Here is a 16652-nt window from a genome sequence, read left to right on the forward strand (position 1 = left end):
TGACTTCCCTCCTTTGTGAGGTGAGATGTCCAGTACAATGGGCACACAGGCTCAAGCCAGTGAACCAGCCAAGTCTCAGCCTCCCAGGCAGCTGTCAGTTGTAGCTTGCCAAATACTGTCAATATCACCTCTGTTGTCATTCTTTGCACCCACATGACTACCAGGAGCTTGCTCTGATATGAAACCTTTATATTTAAACTGGGATCAGAGCAATTCACGGCTCATGGATGTCGAGAAACACTCCCAGAGGAGGACTTACAAAATAAGCTAAATCATATGGCAAGATCTTTGGGCACCAAGGAACACACAGCGTCCTCCTCAGTGAGGCCCAGAGCTGGCTACAGCCACCACCAGAGCTAGCTCCTAGGGAGAGGGGCCCTTTCGGTCACTTTTTTAGACCCTGTTCAGTCTGGGAAACGCAGTGGATGCCATTAATTCCCTGGAGCCAAGGCCTCTCTCTGCCTCAGAGAGGGAAACCTCAGAAGGTGTAGTCCTGGGCTTTTCCAAGCACCTGTTCTCTTCAGGATCAAGGTCAATATACAAAAGTCAGAGGTATTTCCACACAATGGCAACAAACAATCAAAATTCAGAACTTCTGTGGAGGTCCAGTGGCTAAGATTCCCTGCTCTTAGGGACCAAGTTTAATCCCTGGTCAGGGAATTAGATCTCACAAGCCACAACTAAAAGAGCCTACACACCGCAACTGAGACCCTGTGCAGCCAAATAAGTAAACAAAGGTTCTAAAAGCTCAAAGCTCGGACTGCCCTGGTGGTCCAGTGCTTAAGAACCCGCCTGCCAATTCAGGGGACACAGGTTCGATCCCTGGTCTGGGAAGATCCCACATGCCAAGGAGCAACTAAGCCTGAGCACCACAACTCCTGAAGCCTGCACACCTAGAGCCCCTGCTCTGAAACAAGAGAAGTCCCCGCAGGAAGAAGCCTGTGCATCACAACCAAAAGCAGTCCCTGCTCACAGCCAGAGAAACGCCCGTGCACAGCAACGAAGATCCACCACAGACAAGAAACTAAGTAATAAATCTTTGGGGGAAAAACCTCGAAGCTCTAAAAAACAGTAATAATTAATACAGCATAAATGTAAAATACCAAAGGATAAATCTGATTTTTAAAAACATGGACAAGACCTGTAACCTGAACTCCAGTAAGATGTCACCAAGATTAGTGAGAGAAAACCCAAATAGAGAGATGACTTTTCCATGGATCAGAAAGTGTCAGTTCTCCCCTAAATTGATGCAAAGCCTCCATCAAAAATTTGCCAGCATGTTTTGCTGGGGGAAAAAAAACAAACACCAAACAGGCTGATTTCAGAATTTATATGGAAATGTAAAGGACCTAGAATAATGAAACACTGAAAAAGAGACAAATCTGGAGACATACTATCAAGTATGTAACCAAGAGTGTGACATGCACATAAAAGGAGACGAGCAGATAAATGAACAGAATACATCCATGCTCATGTGGACAAATGATCTGCAACAAAAATCCAAGTACCTTAACTCTGAAACCGTAAGACACACTGGACATTTTCCTAAGGGGTTAACGTCAAGTCATATAATAATGCATACAGTGCATCATGGGACACTATGCAACATATAAGAAGTTTTAAGGTTTAAGGTTTAAGTTTTAAGGTCATCTCAGACTTTCACCCTGAGCCACAGCCTTCCCCACTTTAGCCCACGGCAAATTCAGTCTTTCAAGATGGTCAGATTAAAATCTGGCATTACCTTCTTAATCGGTTTACCCACCATCCAGTCCATTGGGAAATCCTACTGATTTTGCTGTCAAACACATGTGGGGTCCAACCACCTCTCACATCTCCACTAGCTACACCATCCTCCAGTAATAGGGTGGAGGTCTGCAAACTGGACCTCCTGCTTTCACTCCTCAGCTCAAAACCCTCCAAAGGCCCTGCATTCTCACTCAGAGTAAAGTCCTGTCCTCTCCTGATCCCAGAGGCATGTCCACCCCACCTCCCAGTCACAATGGCCTCCAACACACCGGGCACCCTTCCACCCTGGGGTCCTGGGGGATGAAAGTGAGTGCAATACATCTACCCTTCAGTTTGTTATTTTTTGTTATTTTTGTTATTTTAAGGTGTTCAACAAAATCCCAGATACGCTATCATTTTAAATAATCAATTCTTCAGTTTGCATCCCAAGTTGAAAATGACCTTTGAAGACATAACTATCATACAATAAGCCCTAAATGTCAACAAATGCCCAGTCCATATTCAGCTTCACACGATTTCTCAGAAATGTCTGTATACAGTCTGTTCCAACTGTAGTTGTTAGACCATTTGTGTTAGCTGCTCTCTCTGCCTCAATCACTCTCACCCCGAGGACTGACGCCCCCCTTTACCCCCAGATCACTGCTCAAATGTCTCCCTCAAAGAGGCCCACCCTGCTCACTCTGCCCCTTCTCCCCCACCCCCCACCCCCTCTTCAAACTCCACACAACATAGCTACCATGTCTATGGACTTTCTCACCCAGTAAGAACAAAGATGTCACAAGGAAAGGGGTATCTGCCTGGGGCCTGATTTCATTTCAAGCACCTACAACATGTCCGGCACTCAATAAATGTTTATGAAATGAATGAGCAGAGATGGTTTAACACTAAGGGAGAAGGAATCAACCTGAGGAGTTCATAAGCAACCACCCCTTGATACAATCAGTGCAAAATTCACAAAGGAGCAGAAACCAAGCAGAGACCCCTTAGCACCAACAGAACTGCGAGCACCCCTCTAAAAGAAACTAATCGCTTTTCACTGACACGTAGTTCGGGCTGCTGTGCCATCTACCCCACACTGGCTGGGTTTAGAGGGTTTTTACTATTTTTATTTCCAACCCATACATTTAAAACAGTATCGAGTAACCCTTAAGTATACAATTACCAACTCATAAGAGACTCTTCCGCTCCCTTGATAAATCATTATGGTTTCGCTTTGACCCTGCACCTGGGTACTCCACTTAACATGCATACACACACAACACCCCAAATCTTCGACCTACCCAAACAATGGTTTCCCAATCTGAGGGAGATCACACTTGGTGAGGAGGCAGTGATTGGTGATTTACATGAAATCAAGTCACTGCACTTTGGGCAACAGAAGTCCATTGTTGCTATTTCATCCTTTCTAGCTCAGCCAAGTGAGGTCTGCTCCCTTTTAACTTGAGGTGAGGAGGCCCCAGCCAGACACTGGAGGCTGTCTAGGGAGCTCCAGTGTTCCTCAGAGACACTGAAGTTGCAGTGCCCATGGCCAGCCCAGGGACAGCTCTCAGGGGCCAAGGGGACCTGACGGGGAACCCTGGGCTCTCTGAGATGCTCCCCCAAGGGCCGGCCATATGGTCCCTTGCAAGGCCTGGTCCTATGGAAGTCACATGCCTCTGGTCTCCTCCTTACCACTGTCTGCAGTCAAACACTTGTGCTGTCTCTGAAATTCTTCAGTTGTGTCTGCATCCAAATATTTACCATCCTAGCTCCAGTCCAAGCCCCAGAACGTGGTATTAAGCCCAAAAAACTGCCAAGGTGAAACCCAACAATCCCATTCACCTTCTCCCACCCCTAGGTCCACAAAGTCCACTTATTCCACACAAAATGAGCACCCCCCGCTCCAGAAACAAAGGGTTACCCTAGACCCTTCTGCCAACAATGGAAGCAACTGCACTGCTACTTAGCAAGGAGAGGAAGTCCCCAGACAGCTCTATGAGAAAGGGAGAAACTGAGGCAGGGCAACAGCGGATTACCCCAAGGAAACCCAAAGGTCACACTGCTCCAACATGTGCTGGCTGGTTAGGGAAAGATTAACTTGGGTCACAGTCAATTCCCTAATCCAAGGATCCACAAACTACTGCCTGGGCCTGCTCTAGGAAATGGGGTTCCTGGGACACAGCCACGTCCACCCAAGTTCACGCTGTCTATGGCTGCTTTCACCCACAGGGCAGAGCTGAGCAGTAGTGACAAAGACAACGTGGCCCCCCAAAGCCAACAAGACTGAGCTGGTGGGCTCTACTCAGCATTAAAGGGACGGAGGTGACTTGGTCAAGGCAGCATGCCTGAGACAGGAAGTCAGAGCGCAGGCACAGCAAGGGTGTGCTCCACATCCCCCGGGCGGCCAAGCACTACCTGCTCTCCCCCAGGCCCAGAGCCTCATTAACCCTGTATCCCCAAAGAGGGAGGGAGAGCATGACTAGGCAGACTGGAGAGGTAGAGACTCAGCCCCACGAGGGCCACGGAGCTGACAGTGAGGCCAGCTGCACAAGCCTATCCTTGGCAACCAGAGCTGGCCGATCTCCACTGTCAAGCCAAAGCATCTACTGGGGTAACAACCAGTACATGCCCTCCAGACCCCTGAAGGGCCCCTGACTGTCCCCCCTCAGCCACAGTAACCATGGCCTCACCAAGAGACAGACTGTGTCCCCCACACCGTCCCTTCCTGAAGCTCCTTAAAACCCCATGCTCCCAACACCTCACCACAGCCTTTAGAATCCTGCCTGTTAAGGCCTAGGTGACTCCATGAAGTCATCTGGTATGCATGCAGGTATAGGCACGCACGTATGTATGGGTACACACACCATGCTCCTGCCTCCAACCACACTGGTCTTGTTTTTTACCCACCATATCTGCCTTCTTCTACAACCGGGCCTTTGCCACGCTATTCTCACTCCTAGGGAAGTAATTCCTTCCCCCCACTCATCTTTCAGACGTTTTACATGTATTACTCAGAAACACTCTCCCTTTCATCCCCAAGGATTCAAACCCCATCACTTGGCATGGCTGATCTTGACATCTGACAAGCATCCCACTAGGTTCTCTCCCCCAAACACTCCACGTTCCACAAGAGGAAGGGCTCTTGTTCATCTTATCCAAGGCCCAACAAGGAATGGAGAAGAAATGACAAAATGGCATCCTCTACCGGTTATAAACACCCAGCCACCTTGCTTTCACCACTGTGCTCAGCCGCTAAGTCGTGTCCGACTCTTTTGTGACCCCATGGCAAGAATACTGGGCTGGGTAGCCATTTCCTTCTCCAGGGGATCTTCTCAACCCAGGGATCAAACTCACATCTCCATGTCTCCTGGATTGGCAGGCACATTCTTTACCACTGAGACACCTGGGAAGCCTGTTTTCACCACCAACTCGATGCAAAAACATAACAATATAAACAACATTAGGAATAAGCAACACATGGAGACAGGCAAGGCCAAAGCATCGCCACAGCCCCTGGGAGGCCCAGGGCTTCTTGAGGGAGGGGCTCTCCCCAACTCCCTCAAATGGCTGTTTGGAGAAAGGGGCTTGGAGATTCCCACAGGCCTCAATGGCCTTGTGTCCAGAAGCGCCTCCCTGTCACTGCTGAGAAGTGTGAGCTACCCCAGTACCCATTCACCAACATCTTGAACTACTCCCCTCCCCCTTTCCTATGGCCAAACTTCTATTTTGTTGTAGTAGGTCAGTCACTCAGTCAACATCCAACTCTTTGCAACCCCATGGACTGCTGTATGCCAGGCTCCTCTGTCCACTATCCCCCGGAGTTTGCTCAAACTCACGTCCATTGTGTCGGTGATACCATCTAACCATCTCACCCTCTGCTGCCCCCTTCTCCTTTTGCATCCCTCCCAAAAAAATACCATCAACAATCCTTCCAACAGACCCATGCCCTCTTGAAGACTTGACTCCACCACACCCCTCCTCTCTCCTAAGCATTCAGGATATCCCTCCCTTTCACACCACCAGAGCGTCCTGATGACAACGGGCAGAGTACTCCTGGTGAATCACACACAACCAACTGCTCAGCCACAACCCTCCTGACAATTCAAACACCCTAGGGCCAAATCTGACTGTGCCCCTGGGGGCCCGCTTAGCCCCTTAGGGGACAAACCCTGGCTCCACGAGGGCTCTCAAGCAGAAGCAACTGGTTCTTTGACTACTATGATTACTGTTGTTCCTGAAAATCCTACGACTCCTTATAATGAGGTTCCTTTCAGTGTCTTCACGCTTGTTCCCTAGCAGCTGCCCAAGCAATTCACCTGGAAGTTCAAAACTTCAGAGAAACCACTTCTCCTCCATATTTAAAATGCACAGGAATCAAACGTCCACCTCTAGACAAGTCTGAGTTTGGGTAAACTCTGGGAGTTGGTGATGGACAGGGAGGCCTGGCGTGCTTCGATTCACGGGGTCGCAAAGAGTCGGACATGACTGAGCGACTGAACTGAACTGAGACAAGTCTGAGACTTTGGTAAGTGTTTGAAAGGCTTAGTATTAGTGTGTTACGTTATGAACAGACACCCTGAAGAAAATGTCAGAACAAAAGAGGAAATAACTTCGGTGTCAGTAACTAGGACCTACGAACTGGAGTCTCCCCTTCTGTGTACACCCATAAATATGTGCCATACTAAGGAAATTCTCTAACAAAGAGCCATAGGAAAACAAGGAATACCTTCAATCTCTTCAAGCACTGGGAGAAGACCTCAGATGTTCCAGGACACTGCTCCCCCTAAACCTCCTGCAGACTCCAGTCCTGTGTCACCCTACCAAGGGGAGGAAGTGCATCCAGGCCCCACCCTTCTAGGGACCAAAGAACAGCCACGGAACCATGCTCCCAAGGTGATGTTACAATGAGCCTTCTAGAACTATGCATATCTTTTTTTTTTTTTTTTTAAAGCCCCTACTATCTGGCCTAAGGTAGACCATCAAAATGTGACTGCCTTTGTTCATCCCTCTCTAAGCTAACATCTGGAGGATAAAAATGCATGCTCTCATAAAGATGCAGGATATTTCTAAATTCACAAAGGTTCCCTTTTGTTTTTCTTCCTCAACGTGGTATTAAAAAAATATACATACATTTATTGCCTTAGTAATTTTTTTGGTCTTAGTCCTTTTTTTGAAGTGTACAGTTTAGTGGCATTAAGTACACTCATACTGTTGTACAGCTGTCAGCACCACCCATCTCCCGAACTTTTTCACCTTGCAAAACTGACACTCTGTCCCCATTACACACACATTACCCTTCTTCCCTCCCCCGCACCCTTATCCAGGCACCCACCATACTACTTTCTGTCTCTATGAATTTGACTACTCTAGGCGGCTCATTTAAATAGAAATCATGCAGTATTTGTCCTTTATTGTCTGGTTTTATTTCACTCAACACAATGCCTTTTCAAGGCAGAGTAACAGATCATTCTAACATTTTGAGGCTTGTGTACAGAACAAATCCCATGGGGTTGGTATACCCACAGCTACAAGTATGGTTCTAGAAACTTGTTTCCCAGACCAGGCCCATGTCCCTGACATGCTTCACTATCACTCAGTCCTTCCCTCCACTCCCCAAATAAACTGCACAAAAAGATACTGGCAAGGGCTTCCCTGGTGGCTCAAGAGTAAAGAATCCACCTGCTAATGCAGGAGACACAGGTTCGATCCCTGGTCTGGGAAGACCCCATATGCCACGGAGCAACTAAGCCCATATGCCATAACTACTTAGCCCACGCTCCGCAACAAGAGAAACCACCACAGTAAGAAGCTCAAGCATCACAACTAGAGAGTAGCGTCCACTTGCCACAACTAGAGAAAACTCACACATATCAACACTCAGCGCAGCCATAAAGAATAATTCTTTTAAATTGCATGACTGATTAAAATGCTGCAAAGTTTCAAAAAAGAAACCACAACACCAGCAACATCCATCAGTAAATTGTGACTTGCACTATGCTGTGCTTACTTGCTCAGTCATGTTCGACTCTCTGCAACCGCTTGGACTGTAGCTCACCAGGCTCCTCTGTCCATGGGATTCTCCAGGCAATACTGGAGTGGGTTGCCATGCCCTCCTCCAGGGGATTTTCCCAATCCAAGGATCGAACCCAGGTCTCCTGCACTGTATGCAGATTCTTTACCATCTGAGCCACCAGGGAAGCCCTACACACAAGCTTGCACTACACAAGCCAATTAAAAATAAACTGAGAAATGACATGAACATACATACACCACATCTTCCTGACAATGTACCCAACAATAAAGGTATGATCAGAGAACATCAGGATCAGAGGGGTTTCTAAGGGAGGGTGTTTCAGGGAACCATCCAACTGTCCACTGCCCCCAGCCCTTACAGGGTAAACTGAGCCCAACATGGAAGCAGCAGAGCCTCCCTAAGGTCTTAGAGGAGGCGGGCAAGAGGGGAGGGTGGGCAACATCAGCTTCTATGGGCTGTCAGTGCTTCCCTGCATGGACACTTCCCATCACTTCCTCCTCAGAGAAGGGCCAATGGGGAGAGGAGGTGCCGGGCGGACACAGTCTTGTTGGCTGGGAAGAGTCCTGCTCCACTTGGCCAAGAAGCCAGCATCTGGGGAGCAGACAGGAAGGAAACTGTACTAGGGGCTCGGACACCTGGAGAAGCCAGCTCCAGGAAGAGAGAGGCAGCAAGGGCTAACCCCCCGCCCCCACCAAAGCTTCAGACGAGTGCCTGCCTCCAGGGGTGCAACGGTGAGACCAGAATTTTGAAATATGCTTTGCTTTGTCCTCTGCTGCAAATTGGAGTTTTCCTCGGTGGTAGATTTTAGTACTAACACTGATGAGCTGTGAGGTACAATGCAAATGTCATCTGAATCTCTCCCTTAAGATAAGAAGTTCGAAGAAACCTGCAGGTTGTGCCCTCAGGGGGACTTTGCCCATACCTGAAACTCACCCCAGAGTAAGCCAGGGACCCCACAAAAGGCAGGACTCTGCCACACAAAGTCCACATCCAACACTGACTGAGATGTCTTTGCTTCATTTGCAAACACCAGAGTGCCTGCTTGGGTCAGGCTCCACTCCATCCAGCAGGCACACACAGCACAGACAGAGCCATCACACAGGTGCACAAGCGTGAGCACACGGGCACACACACTGGCCAGCATACATTTATCTTCCAGGCAAAGGTGCACTTCTAAGCTGTCAGCTGTTGAGAACGCAGACCACGCATTCCAGAGAAACACAGTCCTAAGTGGGATGAGATATTCCCAAGTAGCCCACAAAGTCCATCTCGTCCCAATGGCACAGTCCTGCCAACAAAACCCAACCTAAGCAAGAAATCCTCTGGGAATTCACTTCGAGTCCCAGCTCACCAGCCCTCCTAGACCAAAAGGGGTGAAGGGGAGGGAGGAGGAGCAGTGCCAGGGAGGCAAGAGAGAGGTGTCCAGGCACCTCACCTTCACTGGGCGTGCCTTGCAGGACCCCTCTGGCCTCCTCCACGGCCCACCCCACTGCCATGCTGTCACCAGCCTCCTCACACAGACCTAGGTCCCAGTCACTGCAGGTCTGTCCCCAAGACCCCAGTGACACGACTGCTAGAAGTGGGGGCTCCGCGGTCCCCCGTGGTCCAGGACTCCTTCCAGTGCTCATCGAGGTTTGGTGGCACAGGAAGGGGAGGGCCTGACTCTTCATTGAGAAAGCCACCACTGGGCACACAGCTTCAAACTGCTACAGAAAAAAAAGCCCACTGCTGACAAAGGCGGGAACATCCAGAGAAATCACCTTTAGCACACTGACAAGAGATTTTATTACTACAGGAGGAAAAGAAAAGTTTAACAGTGGCTAACAATTATTAAATTCTTTATTTGGTGCCAGGCGTGGTGCCAGTACTTTACATGCCTGATTTCATTTAATCCTCATAACCACAGAATGAGGTACTACCAACGCTACCCATACTTCACACAGGGTACTGCTAACACTACCCACACTTCACACGGGGGGACTGCCACTGATGCCCACACTTGATAGGTGAGAAAACAGGCTGAGAGAAGTCAAGGTGACAGGCCAGGGTTACAGGGTTAAATGGGGATCCAGACTCAGGCTCAAATCTCAACCATGGAGCCTTGGAGGGCAGTCTGTCTCTAACTAAGACCATCCTAAGGCTGGGTCCTTCCCAAGGCTCTGGGAAAGCTTCCTAAAGCAAAGGTCAGCACAGCCTCCATTCCTCTGATTAGAGCACAGCAATTTAACCCTTTACTGAATTTCAGGAAACCTCCTGTAAGAGTAAGACTTGTTGTGCAAACCCTCATTCCGTGAACCATACAGCCAATTCAGTGACTCGTGTGTGTCTTCACCTTCTATGAGAGGCACTAAAACCCTTGGAGGGTGTTGAAGCACAGATTTCTAAGCTCCTACCTGCCAGGGTACATACAAGCTAAGGGAAGAGGACTTGATCAACACTGCCACCCTGGGATATAAATATAAATGAAGACCTTTTTGTCTTTTCCACTGTGTGAGATGTATACATACGCCAACCACACTCTTAGCACTCCACCAAGCAGACTTGGGGCCCGCGGCAAGGAGGACTTGTGCAGACTTAGCTTCTTTCCTTCCATCGGAAGAGCAAAATGCTCCCAGGAGGCAGGAAGCAGAGCAGACACAGCCCAGGGGGAAGGCGACAGGTCCTCTGGTCACTGACTGGGCAGTCTCCCCGGTCCACGGGACATGGAGCTGGGGGGCAGCCCAGGCCCTGAAGGGAGGGCTTCCTACGGTGGCTGGTGGCCAGGGCCCGTGCTGGCCCTCACAGCTCTGTCCATGAGGCACCAGTCTGCTACCCTCACCCTAACTCTCCTGATTCCTCACTCCCATCCTTAACCTCAAAACCGGGACCCTTGGTCATCATCAGGCAGATGCCACTCTCAGAACCAAGTCATTCTTTCCCAAGGGCCAAGTCTCCAAGGCCCCCTTCCTTCCTGTGTCCACAACCCCTCCCTACTCTCAAACCTGTACTGTCATTTGGCAGGACATCCACCTGTCTTCTTCCCTGAACTCTGCCAGAAGAGTCAGGATTTGAAAACATTTGAGCAATGCATGAAACAGGGTAACTTTTTCAAACTAGAAAGTAGCAGCTGTTGGAAAAATTCATGTGAATGTTTCAGGGAAGTGTCTTAATTGCTCTAGGTCTGTCTGGAAAAGTGTCCAAAGCCTCAAGCTGGAAAATTCTCAGACTTTAGAAAATTCTGATTACCAACCAGCTCCTGGGGCACAGCAATCACACTGAGCCTCTTCTTGGTCCCTCTTAACTACTACAAAGCTCTTTCTCAGGCAAAGTTAAGGGCCGTGTCCTAATTTCAATCCACTCATTACAACTTCACTCTTGGGAACAGAGCAGAACAAACTTTATATACAGGACCATCCCTCAGATATTTTATTCTTTTATCTGTTATTTACCACACTTTCATCTAACACAAAGCACTGCTAGTTTGGGGAGGAGGAGACACAAGGACAAATCAAGTTCCGCACCCAGCCCCCAGAGAAGGGTCAAAGGCACACACCCCTCAGTTCATGAGGGTCCTGGGTCCTGATGATCACACACAACCCACCATGCCTCAATCCACTATGTTCTCCCAGTGAAGCAGAGAGTGGCCATCCAGGGCCACAGGCTGGGCTGTCTCACAATGCCTGGCTTCTCCCAGGAAGTAGACACGATCTCAGACCACACTTCTCTAGGACCCAGCTCACCCCACCTTTGCTCAAACTCAACACCCTGAAAACTTAAGACCCACTATCTCAGGGCCCGTGTCACCTTCCAGGCCTCACTCAGGTGCCACCACTTGGACACGCTCCTGCCCATCCTTCCTCTTTCCCAGAGCACTGTGCCCTGTCTCCCCCATGAAGAGTTAAGACCCCCGAAGACAGGAACCGGCCATCTCACCCATCACCAGAACCCAGGGGCAAGGCACAGGCCAGGCAGAGAAGGGACCCCAGTTGCTGAATAAACAGATGACTTGTCCTCAGCCCCTGGTATCCAGTTAATCCCTACCCGATCTTCACACACAGGATCTCTGGCACCTGTCCCTGCTTTTTACTCCCCATCAGGCAAATTCAAGGCCATGTCAGCTCATGCCTGCCTCTTATCCGTGGCCCTTTTACCTCACTGGCTTCCCTACCCAATTCAAGTCAGCATTTTCCTCCTCACAAACCTGAGGGCTCTCCGTGCTTTAAGTATGAAGTGTCAACAGCCTTCCATTTAAGGTCATCAACGATAATCATTTTTCAAACTTATTTTCCACTAAGACTTTCCATGAACCCTGAGGTCCAGGACAGTGATTTGCCAATGTCATCCCTCCCTGACACTCCAGTGCAGGGAACACACTCCCTCTAACAGTCCAGTCCCACACAACAAACCTGCTTCACGATAGCTGTTAAGACCCCCAAGACCAAGGAAATCATCTCTTCTCAGAATAGTGTGCATGGCAAGCACAGATCAAATGCCCCATCTTTCTCATGTCATGACACGTAACAAAACTTATATGTGCACAGTGCATTTCAGTAACAGGAGGGCAACTCACTGAGAAGCTGCGTTGGGGCCAAGGAATCCTGCATCCCTGGGCAGGGCCCAAGGACACCTCTGCATCTCTGTCATCCAGCTCAGCATCTCTCCTTAGGGAATCTCAGAGCCCACAACTCATGCCGTGGCCTGAGTGTGTGCCCAAGTGTGAGCCACCAACTCACTGCGGTGATGAGAAGGCCTGCACTGCATTTCACTCCATGGGTCACCTACTGGAGTAACTTAGGCTCTTAAATGTCGATGGGTTAGCTTTTTTTTTAATAACTTAAAAAAAGAAAAAGCAGCAGCCAACAATGGTTCACAGAAGACTGATTACAATTTAAGTTTCTTCTCCTTTCCGCAATAAACCAAGGCAACAACGTGGGCATGCTCCCACCATCTTAAATTCACAGAAGGCGGGTGCAGGTCTCTCATGTGCTCACCCAATGCAGAGCACCTTCCCCAGGGACCTTCCACTTTTGCTGCATGTCACAGCAGAGTCACCTGATTTTATCTCTGGAAAGTTAAGAGGAACTCCCTGAGGGGGGTGAGTGGGTACCTGATGGCACCAGCAGGAAAGGACAACTGTTCAATCCTGAGCCAAGATTCCCAAATCTCCAACGTACCTCCTGGAACCCCTCACCACCCCCTACCCCAATCTCCTCTCGTCCAAGAACACATTCAATCCCTGTAACCAGTTCACCTGTGAAACAGCTTAAAGATGACTTCAGCAGGCAGAATGGACTCCCCCCATATATAAAGGGTAAGTGAGAAATAACCAACCCTTTCAGCAGCCAGCCTGTGGGCTGTTCTAGACTCACCCTTACCTGAATGTTAAGGACCGTCCCTCTTGCCCTAGACTAGCAGAGCCTGATACGGGATCTGATGTCCAGCTTTTCTGAATCCTGAAATGGTCACCCAAAATAATTCATCTGGAGGATGACTAAATAATGAGTGCCATCTCTTGTTTTTTAATAGATAGGGAAAAGCAGTTTAATGCTCTTAAAACTAAAAGCCATCAACCACTCAATTTCAGAACAAGAAACATAGCTACAGTTTGTTCTGTTTGTTGGTTTTTTAATGCAGCCTGCAGACTCCAGAAGCAGCCTAAATTCTTGCCTGTGTCCTGTCCCAACCTCACATTAGAGATACCTTGATAACCTCAAAAGACAAGGTCCTGAGGAAGGAAATTTGCCACTGGACCTACACTACATAAATAAGGGAAGAGAACCTAAAACAAAACAAAAATTGTGAAACTAAGCAAGCCATAAAGAAGTAAGAATAACAGATCAGACAAGGAGGCTCCAGGAGGGAATAGAGCTCTACATCCTTCTCCTGCTGCTGCTGCTAAGTCGCTTTAGTCGTGTCCGACTCTGTGCGACCCCATAGACGGCAGCCCACCAGGCTCCTTCATCCCTGGGATTCTCCAGGCAAGAATATTGGAGTGGGTTGCCATTTCCTTCTCCAGTGCATGAAAGTGAAAAGTGAAAGTGAAGTCACTCAGTCGTGTCTGACTCTTCGCGACCCCATGGGCTGTAGCCTACCAGGCTCCTCCGTCCATGGGGTTTCCCAGGCAAGAGTACTGGAGTGGGGTGCCATTGCCTTCTCCGATACATCCTTCTCTCTTCCGCAAGTCAACACAGGGCAGGCCACTCCGCCTCTCAGGCCAGTTTCCAGTCTGCACCATCAAGCACTGCCCCACTCATCTGGAAGCCTGTATCCCGCCTGCTGGGTTCAGCAAAACAGCAAACAGAAGCTAGTCCCAGGTGAATATTAAACTTGTCTGCTGCCCAAGGACCAAAAATAGTTACATTTCTAATGCTCTTTCTGACAAACAGAAATTGACAGTAGGCTGCAATTACATTTCAATCCAGACTCAAGTCTGTTAATACCCTTAACCAAGAAAACGTCAAAAGCAGACCAGAGCATGACTACTATTGACACCTGAGACTCCCCACTTCTCCCCAGACTTCAATATCAGGAAATGTCACCTGTAGGGTTGAGAGAGACAGAAAGCCTCAACAAAAACCTTAAAGGTTTGGGGAAAGAGGCAAGAGACAGATGACCAACACACAAACTGCTGAAAAGATCAGCTAATCAAATGAAAGTGTCAAGGAAAAACACTAACCAAACCCTCAAAATCTCTCCAATGCATGAAAAAGAATCCCAGGGAGGGATCTGACTCCAGAATCCTCTGAAAGAATCACTTGCCATTGAAGGAATGCATTAAGCCTTTACATACACAATAATACAGGAAAGAAAAGAAAATGAAGTTAAAGTGTTCTGTCAATGATAAGCAAGCCCTGAGAATATCACAGGTCTGGAGTGACCCAACCAATGCAACCAACACCTTCAAACCAAGGATTCTGTTTGCCATGCTCCTACTTTCACTACAGCACTGAGCAACGGGGAAAAAAACAAACTTTCCTCCATGGATGAATGAAGGTTGCAGCAGCAAAATTTTCAGAACTGGCTGGCTAGCAGTGAGAGCCTGCCCAAAACACACAAGAAAACTAAATCTGTTGTCACTGCCACAAAAGCCCAACACATGGAAACTCGAGTAAGGAAAAACTGGCCCAGAAACCTGCTTACCTCCAAGGTCCTGGAGAGAAGCTTCCTCTTAGGTAAAAATGTGTTGGGTCAAGTTTAACAGCCACTGACTCAAAGGGTAATTGCACAGAACAATTGGAACTGGAGGAAATGTTATGTTGGGATTATATGCAGAGTTAAGCCCACAAGGCTTTTTTTAATTCCCTTCTGGGCAACCTGACTGACTTTTTTAGGTGAGATCTCCTTACAATGAGTTCTGAAGACCTCCCAATTGTTAGGCTGTGGTAGAATTTTGTTATAAAGAAAATCCAGCTCCTCAATCTGAGTGTTTCATTGTGCTTGATAACTGAGATGTAAGACTTGAGGGGATTATCCTGTAGTTGTCCTCTGGGCAGAGGAGGATTTTGGTTTTTGGCTTGTTTTTGGATCTTAGTTCCCCAACCAGGGATGGAACCTATGCTCCCTGCAGTGGAAGTCCAGGAGTCCTAACCACTGGAGCACCAGGGAATTCCCGCAGGGGAGGCGTTTCATCTCAGAGGTAAATGGAGGACTAAGGGTTAGGATACCCCTAACTACTTTTTCAAACATTTCTCAGTTGTCCTTGCAACCATCCCATGACGTTAAAGATACAGTCCCCATCTACAAGTGGGAAAGTTGAGGCCAGGTGGCCAGGCAACCTGCCCACAGCTGAAGAATGGTAAGTTGTTGTCAGATCTTCAGATTCCCAAGCAGCCTTAGTGCAGAAGAAAGACAGGGTTCAGGCCCAAACTCTCCCATTAGCCACTGCAAGCACCATCAAGCAACCTACTTCCAATCCCTGGCCAAAGTGCACTCAGTGATAAGGCCAGAAGTACAGAAGCCCCTCTTGGTTCTCAATGGCAGGACCCCATGAGAATCTGCCTGGCGAACATCTTACAAATGGAAGAGCAGCCCCCTGAAAATCAAAATGTGAGGTTCAGAAAGCCCAGGATCAGGAAGAGGGGCTGTGTCCCCTTTGCCCTGATGAGGCATCACCAACCAAGATGTTCTGTATTGCCAGGGAGGCGCCAAGGCTGACGGGAAAAACATTCAGTCTGAAATCAGAAAGGCTGGGACCCAGTCCCAGATGTAGAAAAACCAGCAAGGTGACCCTGGCAAGTATCACCCTCTGGAGGGACTTCACCTTTCATCTCAAATGTGGGGACAGGCTGTGGTTCCCAGGGGCAGACAGTGACATCTGTCCCACAAGCATGGAGGTGATCCACACACGAGAAGCAGCGCAGGAAGCTTTGAGCTCTGCCTTGTCTATTCCAGCCACAATGGTACACTCAGTGGTCCTGAGTGTGTGAGCAGGTACACACTAGGTGCTGCACTACGCTGCTTTGCATTTATTATCTCACTTCCAACTCAGTCATTCATGGTAGACAATACTTCCTCCTTTTCAGAAATAAAAAACAAGGAACTTTCCTGCTGGTCCAGTGGCTAAGACTCTGAACGCAGGGGCCCCGGGGTCAATCCCTGGTCAGGGAACTAAAGAGTTCCCATGCCACAATGAACACCTGGCACAGCCAAATAAATTAATTAAAATAAATATTTTTAAAAGAAGAAATGGGAAACAGAGGGTGAGGCTCACCAAGGTCAAGTCACTACGAAGTGGCTGGGTAGAGCTCACATCCAACCTAAGGCAAAGCCAGGGTTGGCCCAGGACAACTCTACAGGGACCTGCTGCCCAGGAACACCCCCACCCCCGGCCCCAGGAGGAGCTGGATGACCATGTAATCCAGCAGTATTAAAGTGCGCTCAAAGGCATTACCTCGTTTAGGATGAATTAGGTTTG

At 48.6% G+C, this 16652-nt stretch overlaps 1 protein-coding gene across 16 annotated transcripts in view; it reads right to left on the reverse strand.

The window, feature by feature from the left end:
* The window catches only part of GATAD2A (GATA zinc finger domain containing 2A), a 94434-nt gene that overhangs the window by 58464 nt on the left and 19318 nt on the right, over window positions 1–16652 (reverse strand). For 5 of the 16 annotated variants that reach the window (XM_081496105.1, XM_081496096.1, XM_081496107.1 and 2 more), the window contains exon 1: window positions 6452–6588. The exons of the other annotated variants lie outside the window; for them this stretch is intronic. The gene's annotated coding sequence lies outside the window, so the exon portion shown is untranslated. Of the gene's footprint in view, window positions 1–6451; window positions 6589–16652 lie in introns of those variants that run through there. 16 annotated transcript variants of the gene reach the window in all.

This window comes from Giraffa tippelskirchi, chromosome 6, assembly GCF_054371585.1.
Source record: "Giraffa tippelskirchi isolate mGirTip1 chromosome 6, T2T-mGirTip1v1.2.pri, whole genome shotgun sequence".
Lineage (NCBI taxonomy): Eukaryota > Metazoa > Chordata > Mammalia > Artiodactyla > Giraffidae > Giraffa > Giraffa tippelskirchi.